We start from the raw sequence: 6,846 nt of genomic DNA, 5'->3' as shown, positions 1-6,846 counted from the left end.
TTTACAATTTTGGGCTAAAATCCTCTTTAAGAAGACACCGTAAGAGAGCCCGACAATACAATGTTTAAGGGTTCTCCGGAACTTTTAAATTGATGGCCTATCCTTAGGATAATCAATATCAGATTAGTGTGGGTCTGACTCCAAGCACCTGCACCGATCAGTTGCGGCCTCTATATAGTTTACCAGGCACATCGCTTTATACTTCCGTAGCAGCGGTGCCTGGGATTGCAGTTCTCTGCAGCCCGTTCCCATTCGTTCGTTGCTGCAGTCCCTTCAGTCAGCTGATTGTGGGGGTACCGCGAGTCAGAACCCCCACCGATCTGATATTGATGACGTATCCTAAGGAAAGGCTATCAATATAAGAGTCCCAAAGAACCCCTTTAACATCTAAGCCGGGTTATGTTTTAAGCTGTATACAGATCTGCATCGAAGCCTTCATCGAGGATGCCATCCAAAATTATGGAATAAATAGCGCAGCACGCTGTGCCTTTCTTTCCGGTACATTTATGGCACCATGACAGAAACCCAACAGAACCCATTAACTTCACTGGGGTTCCTTGGGCTCCGCTGGTGTATGTCATTTGATGGATCCGGCAACACCGTTACTTTAATTTTTCTGTTCCTATGAGGGAAATGAAAAAACAAAATAGTGCTGCAGATGTGAACAGAGCCTAAGGTAGGGCTTGCAGATTCGTAATAGTGCATCAGTGGTCATGTTACTTTTTTTTAATAATTGAGGTCAATGGGTGATGGTTTGAAAAACTGATGAAAGCGGAAGTTCCTTCTGTCTTTGTCAGTTTAGATCAGTTACAAACCTAGCCTAACGCCGGGCACATATTAGTTATTTCAGGTCGCCGTTTTCTGAAAGTGGATCTGAGGAAGAAATGTATGGTTGGAGCAGCACATAGAACTGCATTTTGGTTTGAGGCATTTTTAAGGCAATTTTGTGGTCAGTGACACTTTTTTCCATAAGCATCATGGCCTGGGTATGACGTTTTCTCCAGCGTTATTCCCATAGGCTTCTCTATAGGACTTCAAAAACGCCATAAAAATTTACAAAATTCCACTATATTAAAAACTCCTTAAAAAACACATGTTCCATTTGAATAACGTGAAGGAGGCCTAAAAGTGGCCATACACCTTAGATAATTTCTTTTTGACCATCCCATGTACATGCATGCTCGACTGAGCGCGCAAGTGTACTCGATGAGAAGAGTGGAATAAGCCGATGCCATGTATCTCCCATGAGACCAAAGGTTTTCCAACACGTCTGATCCTTCTTTCCCTCAACATAATTTTGTGTCTTTGCATATATTGTACAGCATTCTACTGTAGTAAATGGAAAGTTTTCTCATTTACTTATTTTGTGCTGTGTTGATTGTTTTGGTCAATATTTTACCTCACAAAATAAACATTCCTTATATAAAGATTACATTTTAACCCTGTTATATATAGACCCAGAGAGATTCTAGATTAGAGGATCTTCTAGATTAGAACGGCACAAACATGGTGAATATGCCCGCAGCTCTGAGCTGTGCGCGCATGCGCTCTCACTCACTCTTCAGCTCGCGAGAGATCAGTCTTGTCCTTGTCTGCCGAGAGCTGAAGAGTGAGTGTGTGTTCGCACATACACTACTGTTCAAAAGTGTAGGGTCACTTAGAAATTTCCTTATTTTTGAAAGAAAAGCACAGTTTTTTTCAATGAAGATAACATTAAATTAATCAGAAATACACTCTATACATTGTTAATGTGCTAAATGACTATTCTAGCTACATAGGTGTATAGAGGCCCATTTCCAGCAACCATCACTCCAGTGTTCTAATGGTACATTGTGTTTGCTAACTGTGTTAGAAGGCTAATGGATGATTAGAAAACACTTGAAAACCTTTGTGCAATTATGTTAGCACCGCTGTAAACAGTTTTGCTGTTTAGAGGAGCTATAAAACTGACCTTCCTTTGAGCTAGTTGAGAATCTGGAGCATTAAATTTGTGAGTTCGATTAAACTCTCAAAACGGCTAGAAAAAGAGAGCTTTCATGTGAAACTCGACAGTCTATTCTTGTTCTTAGAAATGAAGGCTATTCCATGCGAGAAATTGCCAATAAACTGAAGATTTCCTACAACGGTGTGTACTACTCCCTTCAGAGGACAGCACACACAGGCTCTAACCAGAGTAGAAAGAGAAGTGGGAGGCCCCGCTGCACAACTGAGCAACAAGACAAGTACATTAGAGCCTCTAGTTTGAGAAATAGACGCCTCACATGTCCTCAACTGGTAGCTTCATTAAATAGTACCCGCAAAACGCCAGTGTCAACAGTGAAGAGGCAACTCCGGGATGCTGGCCTAGAAAAAGCCATATCTGAGACTGGCTAATAAAAGGAAAAGATTAATATGGGCAAAAGCACACAGACATTCGACAGAGGAAGATTGGAAAAAAGTGTTATGGACAGACGAATCGAAGTTTGAGGTGTTTGGATCAGAAGAATATTTGCGAGACGCTGAACAACTGAAAAGATGCTGGAAGAGTGCCGGATGCCATCTGTCAAGCATGGTGGAGGTAATGTGATGGTCTGGGGTTGCTTTGGTGCTGGTAAAGTGGGAGATTTGTACAAGGTAAAAGGGATTTTGAATAAGGAAGGCTCTCACTCCATTTTGCAACGCCATGCCATACCCTGTGGACAGCACTTGATTGGAGCCAATTTCATCCTACAACAGGACAATGACCCAAAGCACACCTCCAAATTATGCAAGAACTATTTAGGGAAGAAGCAGGCAGCTGGTATTCTATCTGTAATATAACGTCACCAATATCTAAATAACAGAGTAGGTTAGGAGAAAAACGTAAAGTGCCCCAGGGTTTGTGCAGCCCTGCCCATTACATGCTGCACATGTATGGGCAGGTGAAAGGTTCTCTAAGTTAATTTATTAAAGCACTATGGTGGGGAAAGAGGCCTCCAAACATGACTGGATGCCTATACAAGCATTACATGTTTTGTTTGTTTTTTTTTTTTTAAAAAGAAGGATTTTCACTTGAGTATGTCCACAAAGATATCCTGAAAGGTCTATATTAAAACCACTTTATTCTGTTTTAAAAACATAAAGAACATTTTTTAATATATTATTTCTATGTGGACTTATAAACTGGCCTTCACAGGATCTAATGGTATTTCACTTCAACATGCTACGTAATCCTAGACAAGGGAAGTGTCCTGCCCAACCTTCTACTACTCCGTTCCCTTTTAATTCTGTATGTAAAAAGGAAAGTGAAAACGTGGTATTACACTTTAGATCAGGTGTGGTTAAAGATCCAATAATCATACACTGGTCAACCACCTTACCAATAGATTGTGATGGCTGACCAGCTTAGAAAACGCCTCCCTTTAATGTCCCGCATGGTGGTTACCAGTACCTGATGGGCCGCCTCAAAATAATAGAACCTCTTGGAAACCTGCCGAGGGCTATTCATGTCTAACGTAGGGCATTAAATGAACTTTGCAAGGTGGTAACCAATGGTAAGGTGGCATCTTAGGACTTCGGTGGATATGTAATAGATACTGTTATTGGGGCCTCTTTGGCCAACACCCCATTTGATGTATGTTTTTTTTTTTAAGTTACTTTATGGATTTGTTATACAGTTTCCATCTCATATTCACACGCTCTTTTAATTTACCATTAGATAAAGCAAAATTTTCAGGTTGAGTATCACAAACGATGGCTTAGCACTAGAAAATAATTATATTATGTGTTTGGGTATATTATACTTTAGAAACGAGTAGTGATGTGCGTGTGTTCGAGGTTTACAAATTACATGAGGATATAGACCTTTGCTTCAAACACACAGAGGAGTAATTGTTTCTTTACTCAAGTGTTACTCCATCTGGATGATAAACACGTCATTAGATATTAACAAATCGCCCTTATAAAATGCGATTGTTTAAACTGTCCACGGGATCCCACAAGCTCAGGCCACCATGATAAAAAGAAAATTACTGCAACTCTTAATTTAAGCATGACAAGCGTTCTAACTTGCTATATTCAAGGTACCAAGATGTTGACAAACTAGGCGTTGTTTGGCAGAGCCCTGAAGGTCAAAACAAAGAAAATCTCAATTAAAAAAAGTGCCCACAGAACCCAACTTCTTCCTTATTTCTGTCATTTATACCATTTTCATTGGTAGAGCTCTAGGGGAGCGGGGGGGGGGGGGGGGGTCACTATTTATTAGCATGGCCCATGTGTTATGTATATGACAATTATTCTCATAGCTCTTCTTCTGGTATATTTTGTCATGCTCCACCCCCTTGTGTCATATGTTGCATTAGCCAATCGCTCGTTACAGGACGCTCCCCCCAGGAAATGCTTCATGCGGCCATTAGAGATTTAATACATCTTCTATCTTCTTAAACCTTGTAGTCCAAGACGTCCTGTTCATGCTTACATTACAACGTGTACAGGGTAAGACCCGGGCAGACAAGCAAAGCTTGCGCATATGGAGTCCCTATAGGACCGTATTACTATGAGGCACAGTCTTCTGCCGGGAAGCAATGCTCCTAGGGGAGAATCGCTGTGTCAAATGGTATGCATAGGGGCATGGATTCCATAGAAAGACATCCAGAAGTACAGTATGAACCCATAACAGGCTATGGGCGCTGCATTATAGATATGTACCACACAGATCTGTAATAAAACAGCGGACCTTTAAAACCATAGCAAGAAGACTCTGCAAAACAAACTCCAACCTATCCTAGACATCATTAAAGAGGCTCTGTCACCAGATTGTGCAACCCCTATCTGCTATTGCAGCAGATCGGCGCTGCAATGTAGATTACAGTAACGTTTTTATTTTTAAAAAACGAGCATTTTTGGCCAAGTTATGACCATTTTCATATTTATGCAAATGAGGCTTGCAAAAGTACAACTGGGCGTGTTGAAAAGTAAAAGTACAACTGGGCGTGTATTATGTGCGTACATCGGGGCGTGTTTACTACTTTTACTAGCTGGGCTTTCTGAAGAGAAGTATCATCCACTTCTCTTCAGAACGCGCAGCTTCTGGCAGTGCAGATCTGTGACGTCACTCACAGGTCCTGCATCGTGTCGGCACCAGAGGCTACAGATGATTCTGCAGCAGCATCGGCGTTTGCAGGTAAGTCTATGTAGCTACTTACCTGCAAACGCTGATGCTGCTGCAGATAGCAGATAGGGGTTGCACAATCTGGTGACAGAGCCTCTTTAAGCGTGACATTTGGAGAAGTAGGTTGATTTATTCCATTACAGTCACATCTGAATTTTCAGGATTCAGCTTTGTTCACACAGAGCAGATACGCTGCGTAAAAGCACACCGTATATGCCCTGTGCGGCGCATGGCATTTCGACTGAAACACTGCACCAAATTGTGGTGCAGCTTTTCGGACAAGCTGTCCGATGCGGAAAACTGCACGTAAAAAAAACCGAAAAACTTTCATACTTATGTAGCCACAGCGATACGTCCCTCCGCTATCCTGCAGCCCAGGATAAGATTTTTTTTTTCCGCTACTAAAAATGCAACATCTGCTATTTGTTGCAGGTTTTACCTCCCCATTGAATTCAATGGGGAAAAAGCGCAACAAATAAACAGCGATTACGCAAATACAATTTTTATGCGGCGGATTAAAACAACCACAATTTCTGAGCATTTCATCCACTCTGCTGCTACTGTAATATGCTGCTGATTTTCAGCAATGAAATCAGGTTCAGAAAATCCACAGCATTTACACTACGTGTGAACTCACCCTTCAAGTGAAGTTTTTAGAGAAGATTTAAATATATATTATAAAAAAAAAAAAAAAAAAAAAGGCTCAACAGATGTTACAGGAGCAATTAAAATAAAGATAGCTTGTTATGCTCCGTCATGATGGATTGTTTTTTTCCCTCCATAGGACTTATAATGGATCAGTCGTGTTTCCGCCAGTCAGTATTTTTTTGCTGTATACATTACTGCAGTTTGCTAAAACTATTCAGACCATCAAAAAGCAACGGATGCCTGACAGAAAGAGAACTAACGGATGTGTGAACAGAGACTTACACGCTTTTATCTTGTATATGCTTGAATCATTCACGGTCATGAAACATAATGAGAAAGTATGTTCTTCTGTTCCTTGCATGGGTAATCGGTGTTAAGCTTCCTCGCTGTACACTGCAGGAAATATCTAGATATATACGTCTACTTAGAGAAATTTCTGGAATTCCCGATCTCGGGCCTTGTCCTCTATATGAACAGCACAGTAGAGAACATTGTACCAGAACAAAAGGCAACTGTCACTGATTTACCCAATACAGGTTATCACTTTCCAAGGAATGAACAGATGCCTTGTACATGCCGTCAGATTGTGGCACAGTATACAGTAACTATTGTACTTTCCTGGAAAACTAGAACTCACTTTGTACATTCAAATTTTTGTTTACCCATGACACGAGTATAGACACCCAGGGGGCTCGAAGAATCCAGCATCAGTGTACTGGTATCAGAAAAGTACTTTTGTGTAAGTTCTGGAAGATGACCACTAATGGCCGCCATTACACTGCCCATAGGGGTCATCATGCGGCTTTCCACTGACCCGCTAAGCCCTCCTGCCCCTCTTTCCTCCTGCCTAATTGTGTCGGTTCACTGTAGCTCTAGTATTATTTTCTTGAACCTAGGTTCTCAGGATGAGTAGGGTTATAGGTCACCCTAAGTTGTAGGTCACACCTAGACAGGAGAGTGCTGCAGTGCATGGATTTAAGGGGAAAATAAGTGGTATTAAAATATTTTTTGGGGTACAAATAAATGATGCATTGATCAAAGCCGATTGCAGCATACAAGGCAGCAGATAT

This window comes from Rhinoderma darwinii, chromosome 11, assembly GCF_050947455.1.
Source record: "Rhinoderma darwinii isolate aRhiDar2 chromosome 11, aRhiDar2.hap1, whole genome shotgun sequence".
Taxonomy (NCBI): Eukaryota; Metazoa; Chordata; class Amphibia; order Anura; family Rhinodermatidae; genus Rhinoderma; species Rhinoderma darwinii.
Note: the sequence above shows the minus strand (reverse complement) of the source record.